Source organism: Metopolophium dirhodum, chromosome 7, assembly GCF_019925205.1.
Source record: "Metopolophium dirhodum isolate CAU chromosome 7, ASM1992520v1, whole genome shotgun sequence".
NCBI lineage: Eukaryota > Metazoa > Arthropoda > Insecta > Hemiptera > Aphididae > Metopolophium > Metopolophium dirhodum.
Genome location: NC_083566.1, coordinates 29,630,995 through 29,655,923, shown reverse-complemented (window position 1 = coordinate 29,655,923; position 24,929 = coordinate 29,630,995). Strand labels below are relative to the sequence as shown.

The 24,929-nt window shown below is 27.2% G+C and overlaps 1 protein-coding gene across 3 annotated transcripts in view; it reads left to right on the top strand.

Annotated features, from left to right (window-relative positions):
- Nucleotides 1-24,929, top strand: part of LOC132948234 (GTPase-activating Rap/Ran-GAP domain-like protein 3) — a 385,560-nt gene that overhangs the window by 228,439 nt on the left and 132,192 nt on the right. Inside the window, exon 1 of one of the 3 annotated variants that reach the window (XM_061018620.1) lies at nt 18,124-18,496. The exons of the other annotated variants lie outside the window; for them this stretch is intronic. The gene's annotated coding sequence lies outside the window, so the exon portion shown is untranslated. Of the gene's footprint in view, nt 1-18,123; nt 18,497-24,929 lie in introns of those variants that run through there. 3 annotated transcript variants of the gene reach the window in all.

Sequence of the window (24,929 nt, the reverse complement as noted above, 5' to 3'; positions counted from 1 at the left end):
TAGCCATAAAAGATAAAAATTTATAAATTTTGAACCACAAAATAATTAATAAATTATTAATTTGATAAATGTTGTCAAAATTTGAACTTTAAATGCTTATAAAAAAAAATTGTGCATATGTATTTTTAATATTTTTCAACTGCTATTAAAACGATATATCAGGAGTCTTATATTAAATTTTCACGCTTTTTTACCCAACAAATAAAAATTTATTGATATTTATAGAAAAAAAAACTAAAAAAATTGAAAACTGACAATGTCCGTAAACAGCTCAAAAAGAGTCAAAATATTTTCAACATTTTATGGTGTATAGAAAATGCTAATATAAACATTCAGTGAAATTATCAAGTATCTACAGTCATTCGTTTTTTAATTACAATAAAATAAGAAAATTGTTACATGAGAAATCGAGTAAATATCAAATGTTGTAAAAATATAAATTTCAGACGCTCATAAAAATTTAATTTAAGTTTCTTCTAGACATTTTTTTTTTGATAAAGGTAGACGAACTTATGAGTAATCTTATATTACATTTTCAAATCTTAGATTTAAAAAGAAAAATTTTTATGAATTCTCAACTCAAAATAATTTGCTATTTTTCGTGATTTTTCCGTATTTTGTCAAAATTTGAACTTTAAATGCTTATAAATAAAAACTGTGACTAAGGATTTTTAATTTTTTTCATCTGCCTTTGAAACAATAACCTAGGAGCCTTCTATTAAATTTTCAAGCTTTTTTACTCAACAGATAAAATTTTATTGATATTTATAGAAAAAAAAACTAAAAAAATTGAAAACTGACAATGGCCGTAAACAGCTCAATAAGAGTCAAAATATTTTGTAAATTTTATGGTGTATAGAAAATGCTAATATAAACATTTTGGGCTGTTTACGGACATAGTCAGTTTTCAATTTTTTTAGTTTTTTTTTTTTATAAATATCAATAAAATTTTATCTGTTGAGTAAAAAAGCTTAAAAATTTAATAGAAGGCTCCTAGGTTATTGTTTCAAAGGCAGATGAAAAAAAATAAAAATCCTTAGTCACAGTTTTTATTTATAAGCATTTAAAGTTCAAATTTTGACAAAATACGGAAAAATCACGAAAATTAGCAAATTATTTTGAGTTGAGAATTCATAAAAATGTTTCTTTTTAAATCTAAGATTTGAAAATGTAATACAAGATTATCCATAAGTTTGTCTACCTTTATCAAAAAAAAAATATGTCCACAAGAAAGTCAAATTAAATTTTTATGAGCGTTTGAAATTCATATTTTTACAACATTTGATAGTCATTTGATATCTCATGTAACGATTTTCTTATTTTGTTGTAATTAAAAAACGAATGACTGTAGATACTTGAAAATTTCACTGAATGTTGATATTAGCATTTTCTATACACCATAAAATTTACAAAATATTTTGACTCTTATTGAGCTGTTTACGGCCATTGTCAGTTTTCAATTTTTTTAGTTTTTTTTTCTATAAATATCAATAAAATTTTATCTGTTGAGTAAAAAAGCTTGAAAATTTAATAGAAGGCTCCTAGGTTATTGTTTCAAAGGCAGATGAAAAAAATTAAAAATCCTTAGTCACAGTTTTTATTTATAAGCATTTAAAGTTCAAATTTTGACAAAATACGGAAAAATCACGAAAAATAGCAAATTATTTTGAGTTGAGAATTCATAAAAATTTTTCTTTTTAAATCTAAGATTTGAAAATGTAATATAAGATTACTCATAAGTTCGTCTACCTTTATCAAAAAAAAAATGTCTAGAAGAAACTTAAATTAAATTTTTATGAGCGTCTGAAATTTATATTTTTACAACATTTGATATTTACTCGATTTCTCATGTAACAATTTTCTTATTTTATTGTAATTAAAAAACGAATGACTGTAGATACTTGAAAATTTCACTGAATGTTGATATTAGCATTTTCTATACACCATAAAATGTTGAAAATATTTTGACTCTTTTTGAGCTGTTTACGGACATTGTCAGTTTTCAATTTTTTTAGTTTTTTTTTCTATGAATATCAATAAATTTTTATTTGTTGGGTAAAAAAGCGTGAAAATTTAATATAAGACTCCTGATATATCGTTTTAATAGCAGTTGAAAAATATTAAAAATACATATGCACAATTTTTTTTTATAAGCATTTAAAGTTCAAATTTTGACAACATTTATCAAATTTATAATTTATTAATTATTTAGTAGTTAAAAATGTATAAAATGTTTAACTTTTATGGCTAAGGATTGAAAATTTAAAACAAGTCTCCACGTAAATAGGTTATATATAAATTACTTTATTCACATTAATATCATCAAATATAGTTATTTCATAGCCTCCTATCATAGGCTGACTGACCGTTTTCGTTCAGAATCGTTTTTCTTATACAATGATATTATATCATTGAATTCAAATTTAACACCATCCATTACAGTGACCCACTTGTAACCTACTGTACAGCAGAGCGACATCCACTTATCCACCTTTTTTTTTCTTAATTTAATTCAAAAATAATCCCAAAATCAAAAAAAAAATGGAGTTCTAAGTCATTATTCTTTCATATTGAACATTATAAAATGTACATAATATTCAGACTGTAAAGTAGAAATTACGTTTATTTTTTTTGTTTTCTACTATAATAGTAAAGTTATAGTAGAATACTATAAAAATATATTATATTTGTTGTATCGTATAAAATATTACATTAAGTACGTTACCCCGCATATGTTACAAGATCTGTATATTATTATATTTGTCTTTATTATATTTCTTGAATATTAAGGTTTGAATGAATCCTCTTAGCCGGGGGTGGAAAAAAACAACAACAAAAATAAAATACTTTTACTAAGTGTTTTCAGTGAAGTGAGTATTGTATTCATGTGCAATGTGCATATTTTTTACATACCTATGATACTGCTTTGTATACAACGTGCCGTAGTGTTTTTGTTCTACAAATTTACAGCATTCAGACGTTAACAAGGGGAAACAAGTGAATTCACTCTGTATACCGCATACCCGTTTATTGTGGTTAGGTGCAAATCGTATAACCTTTCCTTTTAAAAATCCTTAAATTTAAATCCTTGAAACGACCGGACCGTTGAGGTTTACCCCTTAAGTAAACGTATATGATTTTTATATACATTTTGCTATATGCAATTGCATAACTCACCCTTATTTTGTTCGACATAAATGACATTTGACTATTCTCAATGAAAGAAAAATATTTTGCTGTAAAGAAAAAAACATAATAATGTATCGTCGTGAATTTTTTCAGAATATTGCATTCAATGAAAATTCTACCTTAGCGGTAGTACATAATATAATATACTCGTACATAATACTATAGTATAAAGACAATTTTTATTCATATTTACTGTAATTATTACAACAGAATAATTTATGTACGAAATTTATAATGATTTATGAAAACATACAAGAAAAGGTATAAATATAATTTATTAAAAATTTAAACGATTTGGTATAGCATTGCATTACACCCGTTTCACGAAACACTTCCATGCTAAGGAAGTTTTCAAATCAGTAAAAAAATGAAGTAGATTTGTTGATTTATATGAATAAATCATTTACTAATCGAATATGGCAACTCATTTATATCCGATAATTCTTTTAACCAAATAATAATCAATAAATGACTGATTTTCTCGATACATATACAATAAAATAAAAAAGAAATGGTAATTTACATAATATTCACATAAATAAAGGCATGGTTTGGGTGGACCATTAGGCCATTGCTTTATTATTTTTAAAATTGACAAATAGCCGTCTCCAAAAATCGTACAAAAAAATTTATTTATTTATTAGTAAAATATATAAATTACGATATCAGTTTAAAAAATCAAATACGATAGCATATAGTATTTATTACGTAATAAATCATCGTGGCTCGGAAAATCGCGTAAAAATATTAAATCAATAATATGCTCTGCCTTTAATGCTTTTTTTGCTTCAATAATTGAGCAATTGAACAATAAATATAAACTAAATAAGATAAATAGTTTTTTTTCATTCATTAATTGGCGAGACGCGTTCTCTGGTCAAGTTTAATACATGAAAAACCAACTAGCCTTTTTCAGAAAATCGATTGATTATTTCTTATCCCGCAAAATAAATCGTAAATTTGTATTAAAAATCTCGATAACATCATATTTATAGAAACCATCTAATTGGAAGGCGTTAGTTTTGAACATTGTTGTTTCTTCCCTTCTACAGCCAGCCACTTTTTGTAAGTTTGGCTAAAGATTGAAAACAATAAAATACGAAACTTGGATAATTAAATTTTATTTATGCGCGTATGCGTGTGCAATTTCCAAACTAATCGGCAAAATAGTTTTTGATTTATGAAACGCTGAAAGCCTATGGCATGTATCGGCTGTGATTATTTCTATAAATCATGTATTTTTCGACCGGTTTTAACTAGTCAAATTGAATACGTGATATGAAATATTTTAGCAGCAGCGACTATAAGAGAGGAGGGTATCACCAAAGTTCGTCCTGGAATGACTAAAGATCTAATTTAATTATTTTTTTCCACCCGCAATATTAATCATTATTTTTACTGTACGTATAAAATATGGTTTAGATAATGATATGCTATCTCAATTCGTTAACAAATGTACTGTTGTCGGCTATTGAACTATATTCGTTACCCAAGTAAAATGTTCACTTATAATACAATACTGAATTGATAAATTTTGTATTGCGGTAATCAGATGATATTATTATAATACTGTAGTTAATCGTAGGCATTAAATATCTCATCATAATATTATATTCGACACTGTACTCGATAATCTAAATCGTTTTTATATTACGCACATAACTTTGTCTATAGTAAGTTGATAAACATTTACGGTGAGCCTTCGAGCAAATACCTAACTCATGTACCCCACCACCACTGTTTCATTAATAAGTTCTATCTAATTATCTTAAATATCACGACATATTTTTTCATATTATTATAATCTATGCAGCTTGTAAATATTAAAGATTTCATTGCACAAAAATGCAAAATTATTATTATATTATAATTATTTTTTTTTATTGGTTTTATAGGGGCTCTATATATTATCTAATACTATGATCATTAGCTATTGTGGAAGTTACGGTTGTAACTATTGTAACGGTACACTTAGTCCTATGGGTGGTTTTTTCAATTGTGGAGAAGGATTCTGTAAGTTTTTGGTAAACACGTGTGTTTGGTTTTGGCAGAATTTCAAATTGGGCACCCGTAGGTTTCTGCCATACCCTGGCGGGTTGTCTACCCAGAGAGAGGAGCCGCCCGTGGTCGAGTTTCGAACCTGCGACGGTACGCGTCGAAACCGACGCCGTAGTCCGCTCAGCCACTCCACCCCCCTAAAAATTATTATTTTGTTGTGTTTATAGAAAAACTTAAACCATCGTGAGATTAAAATCACTTTTTGATTAAATTTAAAAACCAAGTTTAACAATTTATCAATTTGACTAGGTATTAAAGAAAATATAATATCTTTGCCTAAGACACGCATAAAATGAAAAACTAAATGTTGACCCAGTGACAACACTATGTGAGCTGGACTCTGGATCGATATTTAATTAATCCCACGTCAAATGAATAGATATGCTGTGTCCTCTCGTGTTAAGGTTTTTTTTTCTAAATAACTAATATGTACTAATTTGTACATGCGTCACTTTAAAATTGAAAAATAAAAAACTTATGACAAACCTTATAATATATTACTCATAAATTTGAATTCTGCGACAGTGTTGGTCCTCTGTAAAGTAAATTTATTTATACTATTATAACATAGTGGACATTGATAATATTTATAAATTATATACAAAGTGTTCCACAAATCATGCTCACCTCCAACTTTTCCTTTATTAATTAATTTATTCAAATTCAGATTATTAACATTCTTAAATATATATTATAAAAACCATATTTTCAAATTATATTAAGATTTTTCGTACTTAGGGAGTGTCCTAGCTGTTGCGATACAAACTTCTGTTTTTCAAATGAGAACCCCCTGTTTTTGTAAATTATTTAGTGGATAGTTTTTTTAAAAATGTTGATGTACTTACCTAAAATTCAAAATTCAAACAACTTTCTCACTTATCAAAATGTTTATACTAAAGAAAATAATTCTTAAAAATAGGTTTAAAAAAATATGAAACACATATTATATTGGATCTAGTAGGTATTTACGAAAAATTTGAATCTGAACTTTCACCGACAGAATATAAAACGCATACGCCAAACCGAGCTATGGTGAAGGTATTTCTTTAGAAATTAGTTTAATTCAGTTGTTATTTACGATATTAATAATAATTAGCCGGCGCGATGTTTAGGCAATTTCGTCACTTCCGACATCATAACTTAAACGGTATGGTCTATAATTGTTACAGAACCGTTATGGCATTATCGATAAAATATTAATTTGTTATTGATTATCGTAATGGCGACCACAACCAGTAACTACCAGCGTGGACACACGTGGTATACTTTTATAATAAAGAACGACAGCCATTTAACATTTTTCGTAAAAATATTTCACAATATTTTGAAACAGGGGAACTATAACTAATACAATAAATACCTTTCACCATAAATCTATTATTCAGCTTAAGCCTCGAATGTAATATTATTTGAAACGTAATTTTACTAATTTTAGTGTTAAAATTAATTTCAATAGGTAACAATAACAGATAAATTAATAGGAATGTAATTCAATTCACATTTTAAAAGGTTTTATGAATAATTTAATTCATTATGCAAATGATTATTATTATTTACTTATTTTTTTTATTTGCATTTTGACTGTTTGGAAGAGGTTGATTGATAATTATGACGTACGCAGACATAATAGCGAAGAAGTAATGTACAGATTTACATAAAATGTTATGAATACTATTGTTTTAGTGAATAAGTTAAATCAACGTTGTAACAATTAATAGTTAACACAACTAATAACTTAAACAGTAAAACAACTTATCTCTAAGGAAAGTTAAATCGAGACTGACGAGTAAAAATATTAAAGGCCCCTCTCAGCGGGGTCTCTAGGTTCCAAACTACCTTCGGTCCATAATTTCTTTAAAAGGTTTGAACCACTGACAGCGGACACTCTAGAGTTTAGAAGGACTTAAACTAACTAATAAATTCTTGCCATTTTGGACACAACTCACCGGATGAAAATATTTATTTAGGATCAATATAAGGAAGAACATTTGATGAAAAACTTGAATCATTTCCTGAGAAACAGAATATATTAATTTGAAAAAAAACAGTAAATCAACATGTTGTTTAATTAATCAATAATCACTGAACGACAAATGAACACGATTTTACGCTCAAGGGAAAAGATATATTTGATGAAGGCGTCCGCGGAATTAAAGCCGAGGGTTGGGAGCAAAGTCAAAAATCTCTGATTATGCATCTCATACTATACTATTTTTTTGTGATAAAACAATTAATATTAATTAAAATAGTGGAGAAGGCATGCCCCCCCCCCCAGTACCTAAAGCGGGCACCCATGGGGACATTTTTGTACCTAACAGACAACACAATGCCCATATTGCGTGCATACTGTATATAATATGGACTTGTGACTGCAGTGTAAAATTCTAAAAGTGCCTTCATGAAATTTCGCGAAAGCACCCGGCAGCATTTGACAGTTATCATATACGGATATTATATTATATTTAATAAACAAAATATGATTTACCTATTATTCTCGGTATTTTATACACAAATTATTTATCATATTATATTTACGGAATTTACTGGGAAAATACTCCAGAAAGAGTTTCCTTACAAGAATATTTACTTAAACCGTCCACGTGTAAATTGACGGTACATAATACATCACGGCACTCGCTCAGAATTCAAGTAATGTTATACGTCAACGATTATTTTTATTATAGTTTTTCCTCGAGTTTTTCATAGAACCCTATGTATTCAGGCATTCAGCATACTATAAACCGGTGTTGTTTGATGGATATAAAAACATTTTAAACTTATATTATTATACTTATTACGGCATTTGGTTGGACATATAAATTATATTTTCATTTATAATGTTGTATGCATACAACTGACATGCCTATAATATGACCAAATGAACAAAAAAAACTATGTAATAAGTACTATTTTTATTAACCGGTTAACTGGTAGCGGTAGGAAAATAAGTAACCAGTATTAACGGCTACATGCAATTTCATAATCTCAAATTAATTTTAATAGTAAGTTCTTTCATTGCGAACATTATGAAACACACTTCAAAAAGTACGGTACAGATAGCAAATTAAGTAATTAAGTTTAGTCTAGTAAAAATATTGAATTACAATTTCAGTGAAATTAATTAAATTAAAAAGTTCTATAAAAGAGTGATGTGATTAAATTGAATTATTTAATAACAGTTCATGTATTATAATATAATATTATCATGCATGAAAACATATTAACTATTTTGTATTATTATTATTAATGCAATTGACTGTTGCGAAACACTTCAAAACGATAAAAAAAAAATGTATATGTATGTACATTTTGCTTGGTTTATAAAAAAAATATAAAATTAATATTTAAATACGATTGTATAAATGAGGACTTATAATTAAGCACATAACATTCAAATGGAACTTATGTGGTATGCCTACTATAAAGTTACGCTACAAAGCTATTTGAATAAATATAAGTAAATCATATTTATCTCATTATCGTTCAGTATAGGTAATTTCATATATTATAAAAAATATTATACTAATATGAATTGATTAATATTTAAAAATGAAATGATAAAATATATTTATTTATATTTTATTTTAATCAATAGATGTAGGGAAATTTTAATTTAAGGAATTCCTTTATAGACCATGACACCCATTTTAATGATGAATTATTTGATTTAAAACGACTTTTATTGCAAACATTTTTCAGTCTCTTTTTTTCAGTCTCATCCCTTCATTGTTCTCTTGTCCTTATATTTATTTAAATATTTCTTTGGAGCTCGTAAAAGTACTATAATTTACATCGTGTAGATTCTAGATAGAAAATGCAAAGATTTATAGTTGTATTGTGTAACATTATATAGGTTCGGTATTCGTTTATAGTTGTACTTACAATTCTTGTAATTTTTATAAAAAAATATTAATAATGTTACTTCCTAATACTTTTTTGATGTTTGATATCATATAGTTTAAACAACCTCTTAAGTATACCTGTACGGGTATTACATTACTTAATCATTAGTTATGCTTTATTATAATATTATATAAAAATTGGTTCACTAATAATCTTGTTCCCCCTTTTTTTTACAATAATGAATTTATTCGACATCTGATTTTCGGAATTTTTAATTATACTTATAGAGTAAATACCATATTTTTGAACTGTTGAGATTTTTTGTACTACTTAAGGAGTATTCAGTGGAGATAATGTCTTCTGTTTTTCAAATAAGAACCCTGCTTTTTTACTGTAAACTATTAAGTAAATAATATTTCTGAAAAATGTTGACGGAACAGAATCTATATGCAAGTCGTTTTTGAGTTATTTAACATTGTGATAATATAAGTCCATGATGATATAATATAAGATATGGAGGTCAAAGGGTTTAAATATTTTCGTAATTAATATTAATAATTTGTAAAAATGGAGCAAGTATAATAAATACTAGACCTAGTGGCTAGTAGACAATATTACATATTCCAATTTTTTTTTTTTGTAAAATCATTCTTAAGGAATATTATCTTTAGAATTAACATTTCAATAACAGCAGAGAACCTACTCGTTCAAATTTTGAATTAGGCACGACAATACATTTTCAAAAAAATTATCCAAATAATTTACAATAAAAAAGGGGGGTTATTATTTGAAACAAATAGAAGTTTGTACTATCACAAAAATCTATAAGCATACTGAAAAAAAATAATTTTAACGTTTACAGAATTTAATTTGAGTAATCCGTTTGCGCTACTTATAAATGCTTAAATATTCGTTCAATTTACTGCTACTCGGCAATTTAACAAACCCAACAGTAAAAACCAGAAGTCAAAGCGAAATTTTATCTCAATTTAACAATACCCATAACGGTCATAATCGATAATAACAAGATATATCATAGATAAACAATACTATTAGAAAAAAAAAGTATCCTATCATCACTCCCACCAGAACACCGAGTGTCAGTGAACGACTAGCCAGCAGCAGCGCGGCTGTATCAGATATAAAGTATAAAAATAATTTTACAATTTACTATCATGGTTACATAATATAGCACTGGTTGCAGATTCCTGGTATATGGTCTTATCACCATCACGTACCTAAGTAGATAAACGATAATAAATGCCAGTAAACTGTTTCTGAAAACATGTGGTTATTGGTTGATTGTTAATGTTAGTTTCCATTATCAAATATCGAATATTAATTATTAATTAATTATTATTCTTTGAACGTTTAACCACAGAGTACGTTTTAAGTAAATACTAAATTATGTGTATTATTTAAAATATAAATTTAAAGTTTAAACCAATTATTCCAATGCATATTATATTTTTTGATAGTGTTTTAATGTTGTACTTTGGTTAACAAACTTGAATTTAATTAAAAATATACTTTTATCAAATCAGCAATATTTTTATGTATAATATGGGAATTGTATTTCATACTTTTCCGACAACTTTATTAACTTAATATACAGATACCTAAATATAGAATTTATTTAAAAATGTATTTAATAATTATTAATGTATTATCAAACTTTTCTTTTTTAAAAAATTGTACCTATTTCTCCTAGTCACACAATATTTACACAACATTGGTAAAATACATCACATTTGTGTAAGCAATTTAAACTAGATTTTTATGACATTTTTTTGCTCTAATAAGTAGAAACCTTATAATATGCAAAATAAAGTTTTATATTATTATAAATTTTATAATATGAGTTTTTAAATTAATTATAACAACATCAAAGTCCCAATCATAATATCAAACATAATTATCAAGTATTTTAAATATATCAATTGCATCAGTAAAAAATCATTGTAATATATTCTGAGTGGTGAATAAGGTTAGGTTTTAGACCGGGATTGGATATTTTTTAGAAGCATTTTCCGTCTGGATTTAGAGCAAATTTTAAATTCTTAATTTAATATTAATTAATGTATAGATTTGAAATGTGTACAATTTTGATAAGCAAGGATCAACATTCACTAATATAAAGACAAATAATTGTTGAACCATTTAATAAATATTAGTATATTAAAATTACCGAGGAATCAAGATATTATGCAGAGTAAACTAAATTTAAAAGCAAATTCATTATTCATTAATATCCAATATAGGTAGGTATCTAAAGAAATGTAGAGTTTATGAAAGTTAGCAGTTTTAAATGCCTAATAAAAACATACTTCATACCTAATTTAAACTTAGTAAACATTTTCGTACAATAGGTTCAATCGAATAATAAATTATATGTATAATATTTACTATTTTGCTATATTTATTACATTATTAAATGAAACTAATTTTAAACCAATTCTTAAAAAATAGGTATTTTAAAGTATTCATATGCTCAAATTGGGTAAAAATAGTTGGTTTTGTGCAAATAACCTTGTAAAATAAACTACAGTCTACAAGTCTTTAAAAAGTTATATTAATATAAGTACCAACTAATTGTTCAAAACACTCGCAATTCTTTTATTTGCAACAAGTTATACACTCTCAATACAATATGATTATGACTGCCATTTTAGACTTGCAGAATTTTGGTCCATGCCAAAGGTTTAAATGAGTTCAATCATCCTCTACATTGTATTGGTTTCTATATTTATTACACTATTAAATGCGACCAATGTTTAAACAAATTAGTAGAAAATAATTATAAGGCATTCATAAGCTCTCAAAATAGTTGCTTTTGTATGAATAACCTTATTAAACCATTAAAGTAAAAATATATCATCAGACATCACAATGACACAATATGAATAATATGGAGAATATAGTTTAATAAAAAAAATAATGTCACGTTTGAAATCTTAAGAATGACTTTTAGAGAAATAAAAAAATTTTTCAATCAGAGAAAAACAAAAATACAATAATAGGTGTATTATGAAGTCTTCGATATGTATCATGCCTTAGTAAATTGTTATACTATCATAATTAAATATGACATTGAAGGCATTAACAAATTGATAAATAATTAAACTATACATAACATTCTCCAATTTTAAATGATGGTAATGAATAAAAATATAATTTTTCTATGAGATATAGAGTACCTTTTAAGTCTTAGTGTAAATAGTTAAATATACCAAATTATCGAAATTACATCTTCTGATGTCAGTTTAAAACGAATGCAAACATTTCCAAACGATAAGAACTAGCTAACAAAAATTTAAACGCACTAACTACCATGACTTATAAAAACAACTTAATTGAAATAATGAATTAATTATATATTATGTATTTTAATATAATTTAACTTTTAAGCACGGTCTTAGATTATAATTTATAAGCTTTTTAAGTTTTAACTGTCATATAAAAATTATGAAGTATGAAGTGACAAGCGTTATCAATTATCAGGTTATCAACAAATAACCACATGTTATGAAACATTTCGGTTAACATCACAGATGTGTTCGTCTGGGAGTGGTGATAAGATTTAAGGTCCAATTCGCGTGACCTTTGTACTTATTAGTTATTAGTTATTATCGATTATGATCGTTACGACTTATGGGTATTGTTAAATTGGGATATGATTTCCTTTTGACTTTTGGTTTTTACTGTTAGGTTTGTTAAATTGCCCAGTAGCAGTAAATTTAACGAATATTTAGGCATTAATAAGTCGCAAACAGATTACTCAAATTAAATTCTGTAAACGTTAAAATTATTTTTTTCAGTATGTTTATAGATTTTCGTTATCAAAAATAGGTATTGCCACATTTGAAAATCGAAAGTTGATAGTGTTTTATCAAAGAAGGGAGAAAGTTAAAACTATCAAAATTGTAACACAGTGTAAAATAGTAAAACCTAGAAAGTTTAAAAAAAAAAATTATTTTAAAATTCCTAATACTTTCGAGATATTAACTGGTTCACGATAAAAAAAAATCACCCTGTATACTTTTTTTGTAAGATATTATTTAAATTAATTAAACTTATTAATAAATCGATAATTTTGAATTTGTACATATTTTATACACCAACAGTACGATAAAACGAAAAAAATACATAATAATACATTGATATGTAAATTTTGAAATAAAATACTGCTGAGTGATTTACACATTTTATACAATAATATCTATATCAAACATTTTGAGAAAATACTATTTCTCAAAAATATGCTTTTTTGATTAAATTTAATTACACTTATTGCTTTTAAAATGAATATAATACATTACTATATGCTCTTCGGGAGTTCTGAAATTAATTACCAATTTTTAAACACTATTATGCTCTTCTTTTTAGTTTAGTTGACCTATTTTATAGGAAATACCAATCAGAGTAAAACTATCTAGTGCTTGGAAAATTAAGTATATACTTCAATGGGTTTAGCTGTATTGTTAATAACTCGCTTAAACGTTATATAAAGAAATTTTAAACTTTAAATTAAGCATAAGAAAGGATTAAAAAGGTCATCGCGATGATATAATGGGGTCCCAACTCCCAAGGAACTCTTTAAACACAATTGATGTGAACAGCAGAATTGCAAAAAAAGTGTGTAGATAAATCGTTTCTACTGGCTGACTATAATTGGCATTTATTCAAGGAATTATCTAGGTGATTTTTGTTTATTCATAACAATTGAGTAAATGTAATCCAGATCTGTGTGTAAATTTCCGGTTTCAAATCTGTGCCCATTCGCACGCAAACTAAATTAGGTGTATATATATTATTACGTGTATCTATGAAACATTTTTTAACTCTGATACAAAGTACCCATCAGTGACAGGTAATTACCAAACGGGGGAATACGAGAGAATTTCGGGGTTAAATAAGACAAGACACTTAGTTATACCGAGTAAAATTTAACGTACTATGTTGAAATAAAATGTTTATGTTATTTATTTTATTTTACCGATTAAGCTTGTGACAAATAGCAATACCCGGACCAATAGCGATAAACGCATCTTACTAGATGGGTACTCGCCGTGCGTATTATGTAGCTGGCCGAAGAATTATTATACATTTCGTATAAAGTAATCAATAAAATAATTTATTATGTTAGGAATCTGTAACAATACAGTAGCTGTTACGTTGCAATAATATTATGCCACATGAGACGTATTATATGCATATTAATATATTATTATAATAAAAAGTAAAAAATGTAATGATATTATAAATCAGTGAATTACAACATTCGTAACACGGTTAACATAAGTACTGGAGCAATTGATCTGAAGTGTGTTGAAACTTGAAACGCAATTTAGTCATACTTCAATTATTATTAAAATATGTGTGGTTTTAGAATAAGCTTATGATTATTTATATATAACATGATATTATAGTTAAAGTAAAATATTAAATTATCAACGTTTATAATCACGATGAATAAATATTAAAACGTTTAATTTTATTTGATGTAAGCTTATTTTTTTAGTTTTTAAAATAACTATTACAATATAATATAATAAAATGTATACACATACAATGTACATTACACATATTACAACGTGTTCAAATAAATAATTTTCTATTAAGTTTTACTTCATATTCTTTCAATTAATAAATTAAATAATAATAAAAGCTTTCATTCAATTTCGAAAATAAATTTGTCTTAAATAAAAAGTTTTGATTTTAAAATACAATTAATTCTTTTCTCCTGATTATGCAACCTATTTATGTATATTGTAAATTATTATGGAGATAGTTTGAGAAGTAATTCTACATTTTGGCCACTTTTTATTGAAAGCTTTTCAATTCCACTTCACTCCATGAACAACAATAATGGAACAATTTGTACTAATATAAAGACCATTATTCTATACAAGTTGACGTACATTAATAGTTGTAGGAATTCAATACTAGGTCAATAAAATTGTTTCATAAACATGGAAATATAACAATTTTAAATATAATATCTATATTATCTAATATATACTACTATACTATATAAAATTGTAAGGGGTTTTCTACGATCGCGCTAACAAATAAGAATAAAGTTCTTGAAAAATTAAAAACAAAGCTAATCTAATCCTTATATATATATAAAAGAACAGGCCTTTTTTATGTTCCAATTTTGTGACTACACTATTTAATATTTTTCCAATTTTTTTTCCCCAAATACCTTCCTGAGTGTCACCACGTCGCCCGATTTTTCATTTTTTTTGTCGGAGAGGAGGGAGAGGGGATCTATATATTATATACCTAAAATCCAAATACCACTGACTCACTGATCGCTGTATCCCAAAAACTACTCAACATACGAACTTGAAATTTGGAATAGTGGTTCGTCTAGTACTTTCACCATACAATAAGAAAGGATTTGCCAAAATTCACATTTTAAAGAGGTGCTCAAACAAGGACGTTGAGGTTCACATTGAAAATTTTATATTTATTTATTAATAGTTCCCATTGGTTACAGTTAACAGTAGAAATCAGTGTTTATTTACCATCGGTTGTCATTGGTTATTTGGGCTGATCAGATACAAGCTTGCATCAAATCAAATTATTGAACACTGCCTACCAAGGTGATTGGTGAAAGAGTTGCCCTTTGTCGGGTTATGATTTTATATTATATTATCCCCTTTGCGATTACGATTAACAAAGCTCAAGGTCAAACATTTAGGTACGTTGGCGTAGATCTTCGTTCAGAGTGCTTTTCACATGGACAATAATTTATACGTGGGATTTTCTTGAACTGGGGACCCGAATCATCTAATGATTTTGATTTCAACAGGAGATGGAACAAAAAACGTTATATACTCAGAAGTTTTATAAAATTCTTCATCGACAACAGATTAATTATGTATTTCTTTTGTATCTGTATTAGTTTTAGTAAAAATATATGCATCGTTTATACCGCTAGAAACATTTCAATACGTTTTCATTAACCGTTTTTTTTATATTTACTTGCCGATCACATTAAACGATACAATTTGAATAAAAAATTACACATTTCATCGTCCGAAGACAAAATAAATAACCAATCACAGGTCGGCTAGTACCGAATCATATTAATAATATTTTAAACGAATATTTTGAGGAACCTAACTTATTTAGTTTAAAGTTGAAGTTATTACAAAACATTGTTATTGAATTAAATTATTTGTATTTTTCTTAATCACACCATACATTTATAAACTTATAATTTCATTTTCCAAGCTCAATGTTTTTCTGAGGATTAAATACAATAAAATAATATTAATAATCAGATTTTGAATGAGTATAGTTAATAATATTTATAAGACAGGTATTCCAGTTTTAATGAGTGAAGTGAATAATTGGCAGTGGTACCTATCCCGAAATATCTTGGTCCACAGCTACACTATAGTTAATTTGGGCATCATTTTATTTTAATTTTGTAGCACTTATATTATATAATACGTGTTTAATTTATTATTTTGCTTTCACTTTCAATATGAAAATGTAACAAAAAATAATAAGGTATTTTATTTGATATTATTCGTATTTAAGATACGTTGTATACAATTTGGAAATAGTTTATTGTAACATGATTTTGTTGATGGAAATTGTGCGTTTTGCATTAATATTGAACCATCGAGGTAAAAACAAATAGTAAACATCTAACCAAGCCATATAATTCCCTACTATTTTTATTAAAATAATATTATGTATAACTCAATACCTACTGACTATTTTGAAAACAGTACGCTTTGTATTATCACATTTCAATTACGATATCAGATATATTATTTTATAACTGAAATAGAAAAAAATTAATTTTTTTGTTATTATGGCGGACGAAAACTGCAGTTTTAAAAAATGAACTAATTTCTTTGGATTATTAGCAATATCAGCAAAACATTCCAATTACAACAAAATGTATTTAAATTTCAGACCAATACGACTAGAACCTATTAGTTTTTTTTTCCGACATAAATCCCTAACTTTTATTTTTATTTTTATTTTAATTAGTTTTTTTTCAAACATTCAATAAAATGAGATTAAAAAACATTCGCTCGTCATTTGTTTTTATAGAATTTTGGTCATTAAATCGGAAATTTCTCAAACATAAATATTGACTAATTTACATTTAAACGTATTGATTTTCCTATGATTAGGGTGATGCTCCTTTAGAAATCTAATAACGTTTATATCGGATACTTCCGACTTTGTGAACCAACTGTATACATTTGCGTCTTACAGTCACCTGCTCATAAACAAACAAAGGATAATGCATGATAATTAATAACTATAATCGATATATTTTACACAATTATATTATGTTAACTATAACTGCGAAATGTGTTGAACAAATCGATACGTAATTATTTTACCAAGATATTCCTAGGAATTTCCAAATCCCCCAATTTTATAACAATATCTAAGTACAATAAATCCTAATTTCTAAATGAGTCCCGTCGGGGCGGATGAAAGTATGAAACTTTATATTCCTACAAGGAACCCGAGAATAATGAAGATGATTTAGTGCATCCTACCTCGACACTCCCATAGATGATTAAGACTCTAATACAGTTAAACACTAAATTATAATATGCACTCGCGTACGACTTTGTAATCGGTTAGTTGTAGGCCGGAGTTTTGGAATCCATGGCTATAGTATTTTGTCACATTACACATCACTTTAACACAATAGATATACAATACCTATGAACGCGAAAAATAATCTGTGAAAATGGACGGTCCGGTCATCGTTTCATACGTCAATTTACTGACGAACGGAAAGTGTCTCGACGAGTAGGTAATTATACCATTATGAGTATGTGCTTGTTGGACCACGTTTGTTTAGAACCTCACTGGATTCCGTCGATAACTGTTTATCGCCGACAACTTTCCGAACGAGAATTCCGTGGGGATTTTCGACAGTGAGCTTCTATAAACCCGCGGCCATTCGTATACGCCGACAACCGCAGTAACCTCGACCGCCGTGGTCTCGGTCCATATCTTTGTCTGCGTATATAATTATACTCGAGGAACGCCGATCACCACGATGTTTTCCGTCGGTCTTGTGACAACGATCCGTTTTCTCCACGTCCGACTTCCGCGATTTTCAGATGATTAAATTCAATCGAACCGTTTTCTCATCACCGTCCGCAAATATTTTATATCGTGTCTTGCAGTGAGACGAAATTCCATCACCATCAAATGTCATCGATAACAATATTATAACCGTCTTCGCGGTACCGTCCGCGAGATCGTAATATTGTCATAATATAGGCAAGTAGTTATAATGCCGTGCAATTCAACTACATTTCGGCGAAACTAGTCTCCAACGAGCATCCGCATCACATACAGCCTGACCAAAATGCGACACACGTTTCCCGAGTTTTACGCACATAAGGTAGGGTGCACATTGATTACTTACAATATTATGTTGTTGACGGATTTCTCGTAGGAATAGTAAAAATGATTTAAGCATCTACGATGCTTATTTATAACGTATTGTATTAAAATGTATAAACGTATAGGTGAGCTAATATAGTCGACTATTAGTCGTCCAGGTTTGGAAAATCCGAGTAGGTCTCGGTAAAATGGTCGGGCGAGTGCGTGACACATAGTACATACTATTATACACTATTATTATTGAAAATTATGGCTTCGCGTTATTAACTATAACATTCACGATCTACTTAACAATATAATAGTAAAATAGATCGTCAATATAAGTATATTATAATGGATTTGCCGACTTGCAGCGTTATTATAACATTATTGCAGTGACAATAGACAACGGTGAAATTGGATAGACCGATCTGAACTCAGTGAAGTTAAAAACAAAACAACCAGAACGTACCATGTCCATTTTAATCATTAGATAACAGTGCACGAATGTATTATACCTATATGTATATCGAAACACCTCATCAAATAATATACTTTAATCTCGACTTTGATAGAGTAGCTCCAATCGAGATATGTGCTTGGCTTTTTTAATACTAATTCTAGTAAAATAATGTATGTAACATTTGATACTAAGATCCCATAAAAAAAGTTTTATATTATTATAAGTTAGTGAAATTGTATAAAAACAATAATTGTCGACTGTACACGCGTAGTAATTGGTCTGCGTATAATCATAGTTACTCATATAGATTAAAATTTTTAAAAAAAATAGTAGATAAGATAATAGTTTATGAACATATTATTGCCAACATATATGTATATATTTTTTTGAATATGTATGGTAATATTATAGTATGTGTTCATACTACTAAATCTAATGAGCTTCTTTTTTATCATTGATAGGTAGTATAGGTACAACAAATTAATCTGCAGTATTAATACTTATTTTTAGTGATATAAATGCTAGAATCTAGAGTACCTAGTCTTACAACTCTTATGCTAAAGACTAGTAAAATTAAAAAAAAAATTAAAATAATTGCACGCAGTAAACTCTTTGAGCATTATATTTGAATTTGTTTGACTTAGTTGAATTGATTACGATATTCATACTAAATGTACTTTACAATTGATTTTATATAGTGATATCTTTTACTTTTATTTTCTATAAATACGCGTCATCAGAAAAGGTTACTGGTATTGACTAAGTCTAAATTATTACAGCATATTAAGATCAACATCAAAATAGTGATGTGTTTTAAAATAATAATATTATGATATTATTTCACCCAAATAAAAATGTGGTTCCATTTTAAATTTCATTCGGTGTACCTGTTATAATATATACATATAAGTATAATATTATAACTATATAATTATAAATAAAATTAATTTACACACATGTAATATATAGGTATTATGAACTGTAAACAGTGTACAACTCTGTTGGGTCCTATAACTAGGTGAAATGAAATGAATAAGTTTTAAGAATATTATTGTACGTATGTTGTACACTTGTATTTAGATCCTCATTAAATAGCTGTTTATAGGTGTAGCCATTGTTGGTACCATTATACACTAAACATTATATATTTATACGCATAACACATTATTATTTATTAATATCAATAAACACAATGTACACAAACTTTTATCACCAGGGACGATCTCAAAAAAAAAAAATCATGGGGGGGTGTATTCTTCAAAATTGCCGACTAGAATTTTAAATTCAAAATGTTTGTTAACTATTAGGTTATTTTTAGTTACAATATGCTATACATTTATAATTTCTTTATTACCTTATGTTTCAATGTATGTTTAAATTAAATTTGAAGTTGAAACTTAGAAATACCTAACTTATTATTTTTAATTTATATAAGAATGAAATAATATCAACAAACATAATATGAAATATTGAAATAGGTAATAATTATAATTCATCACTTATTATTATTGTTGCCAAATCATTATCTACATTATAAGAATCGTCCTCTTCTATCATAAACTAAATAAATATAAAATAATCTCTATAATTGTATTTGCATAAAATATAGGTAGGTACCTAATTATTTACCAATGGTTTTAATCTTTTAATAAATTATTCAATTTAATAAAAAATATTAGATTCTGAATGAAATATGTATAATATTTTTAAAATCTATATTTTTATATCTATATTAATTAATTTATATTTTTATATTATAAAAGTGATGAACCATATTATATAGATATAAGATATTTTAAGCCTTGAAATAAACAGGGTACTGGGTAGGTTTTAAATGAAAAATTACAATTTACAACTCGTGGTACATTCTAAACCTTGTACCGGAAAATAACTTGTGAAGTAAGCACAATTATTATTTATTAAAATACCAAATAAGACGTACAACAGACTGTTGTCAACTACAGTGTTGTACGGACATCAAACACATACATTATATACGATACAAGATAATCGGTAATCTTCGTCTATTGAGTGTTTCTTTGAAACGCAATTATCGCGTATTTTGGATATTCCAAAAAAAATGTATAGGTACCCTCACTCGATAACGTATTATAATCGCCCGCCTCAACCGTCGCCACATGCTATTAAATCATATTATACTAGTATATGATCTAAGCTCGTAGTGTACCCACATCGCTTAAATGCGACGAGCGAGGCGATGACGGATGGAAGAAATAGACCGTTTATCGATTTTCTACTGTATATTATATGCATGATTTAATATTTTTAGGTATATCGTTATAAGTATGCGTGTTATGTTATGAGCCGTTCATTAAGTTTTTATCTTGTGCCGACTGCTGATTCTCGCAGTCTCGATGTGCTTTTGCGAATCCGCTTCATAACCCATTACGAAAATATTGAGTTAATACAATATTAACATTTAAACAATTTATTTAATTTTCCTCTCCTCGTCTTAAAGAAATTGGTTTAATTCAGGTGAAAAATAAATTCCATATTTCCGACTGAAAATCAAATATTGCCGAGTGGGGGGGGTGTTACACCCCCCCCCCCCCTATGACCCACCTTCGGTTCGTCCCTGTTTATCACAAATGTGGGTTTCAGCCAATAGTATTATGTTATTTAATTTATCTAAATGCAATTTTAATTTTTATATTTTAATGTCGCGTGAAAATATACAAACAGTGTGTAAAATGTCATAAGTATTTAAAACTAAATCAGGATACATAATACATTCATCGAAATAAATTCATGATGAAATATAATGTGAGATTAAGAATTCAGAGAACCTATAATGAGTATAATCTGATCATGTTTTTCAAACAAACAACGGTAGTACAGTACACATATGTTTAACCAAATTGTAAAAAACATGAATGTATAAATAATAATAATAATAATAATAATAATAATAATAATAATAATAATAATAATAATAATTAACAAGCATTATAATAAGTAAAATTTAATTAAATATACAATGTTATATTTTTATATTATTGTAATATAACACTGATTTAAATGTATAATGCACTGGGAAAAGGATATTATAAAGTATCTTTGATGTCAAAGCTATTAATCCTACAAAAAACATTTTTAACTTGATTCTTAACTTCAATTTCACGGAACACGTAGTATAAAACTTACTTTCCAACTGTTGTCGAGTTCAAACGGCAAAAGTTTATTAAAAACTTTTTTTAGATAGTAAATAGTTATCGGTGATGTACAGTTGGACGTATTGAAACATATAATTTACAGTGTTTATAAAACTTAGAACATTAAAAACAAATTTTCATAAAGTGATCTTATGGTATTTATTTATTTTTTTTTACTACATTTCAACTTTAAAAGATCTTATTTAACATCTCTCCTGTCCCCATATTATAATTATTGAAATAATAGGTATGGTATAGACCCCACTAATATGGTATACAGAGAGTTTAAATTAAATAATTTCTTTAATAAAAACAGACGATTTTTTTTTTAAATTCAAAATCTATTTGTTATTAAATGCACTTATATATTATAAACTCTAGAAAATGGTCATCAGGTCATTGTGGAATTGATGGCAATAATAAATCTAACAGAATAGCTCGAGAATCATCAAATAACCCTTTGACGAAATTACGTACCTACTCCTCAATTATTGACATCCATATGAATATTTGCACCTATTGCACCAATTCATGGGAATCCTAATGGCGACGTACAACAAACTCAGAGAAATCAAAAATACTACCACATACACATATACTAAACACCATTTATTTAATCGCAAAGATGAAGTAATTATTAATAGACTATGTCACTCAAAGTTGTCCCATGGACCTCTTATGTGAAGAGGAAAACCTACACTGTGCTAAACCTGCAAAAAAAGCCCCAATATAACCAAAATAGATTTGATTTTTTTTTAGTAAATATTTCATACTTTAAAAACTTAAAATTGATGGTATTTCACTAATAGTAATAGTTAGACCTAAAAAAAAACATGGGATGCTAAATTATAAATTGGGGGTGATAAAGACCCTTTTGCACGCCCCTAATTGCGCCATTGAACACACAACAAATTGTTTTTTTCGATAATGAATAATGTGAGCAATATTATGCAGCAATAGAATTTCGTATTTATGACGTGTAAATAATGTCTACTTTTAAACAGCCGAGTTCATGTTTTAATGGACTATTTTTTTTATTTTTTTTTAAAACATACAATTTGTAGGTAAAATATTAAATTAATGTTTCTACTAAAACAAGACTAATACATTTGGTTTGTTTCAGTTTTCAATTTCAGCTGTACAAATTAGAGAAAATAGTTGTTGTTCTAAGAAATGTTTAATGAGCTTCGTATATTTTTATATTTTAGTTTTCGGTATAATTTAATTACCTATTACATAATTAATTGTTTAGACCTATATAATATTCTATAAAGCATTGGTTCAGATCTATTGGTCTATTCGTACGGGAAAATCGCATAGATGGTACGTCTTGACTTTGTGGAAAAAGAGCTACTATGAGAAATTGAAAATTGTTTATTATGATATTATTACTTTATTTATGGAGTGCGTACGATAATCACTGAGCCGAGTTATATAAAATATATAAAGTTATATAAATTATTCTATCAAATAAATTAATGGTTTTCTTTCAAGTGTTCCGTACGTGAAAATGACGGAGCTTTTACTAGGCTATAAAGGAAAACACTTAAGATATAATTAAAATTAATTGTCGCCCACCTCAGCAGATGTGTAAAAATAAATGTTCTACAGTTATTGTTTTGTGGTTTGGAAATTCAAAATTCAATACTACATGTAGTGATGGATGTTAGGTCATTTAAAAAACAGTCATTTGTGAAAAGTTATGATAAAGTTTTTCAAACTTAGCGAGGGTTAAGGGTTCAACCATTACCCCCACGAAGTTTACTCAGATTATGTAACCTTATTAATAATTAAACATTAAAGTTATATATAGTTTTAAATTTCATAAGATCCCCTCCACCCCCTCCCACAATTATTTTCCCGAGTACGACCCGAGAACCGAAATCTTTGTTTGGTTGTTAAATGTACAATAATTAATAATATTGTACCATCATATTATTATTGTATGGTTGATATAATGAATATAAGATAGTACTTTTTGGTTATCACTAATTTATATTATCATGTAGATAGAACATTTTAGTTATACCACTATTGTTAAGAACCAAAAGGTGCTATTTAGATTGCTATCAAATAACGAATGTGTTAATTTGATTGACATAGCACCTTTTAGTTCTGGATAACTCTTTGAATTATGGACCTACAAGATTGAATGTGAGCTTGAATTATAGATAATTGATCATTAAACCTGTTATTAACCTATAAGATATAAACTACATTTATAGATCAACTTGAAATTCATGTGTGTATTATTAATAATTAATATTATAAATTATTATATCACAATAATAAAATACTTATTTTATTATCATCATAATTGCATTGCTCTTGGTATACTTGTTGACTTTATAATAAATTATATTATAGTTATACTATTACACTAACTGTTTATAGTAAATAATATAATTTTAAGTTTAAGGTTTGACATGGGAAATTAATGTATAGCCAAATTGAATTTAGTCAAAAATAAATAATTGTATCACATTTAATTCAATTAAAGTTTAGCAGTTTGCTCTAATTTTATTTATAGCTAGTTTAATCTTTCTATAGCCAACTATAAGAATTAATGTTCAAACATCTAAACCTCCACTGTAGTTATTAGATCGCTTGGCGTCTTTGCCTTAACTCTTAACTTTTAAGGTACCTATTGCTATCTCATTTTATGCGTGTCACTAGTCAAACTGTCAAAGTCTTACGCTATCTCAATTACCACAATTTATTATTTTACAAAATACGTCATTAGTTAAGAGGATGCTACACCCGCATGTGTTGTCTCCGTCTTACAAATGTACAACAGCAGAAACTGTTTTGCGTGG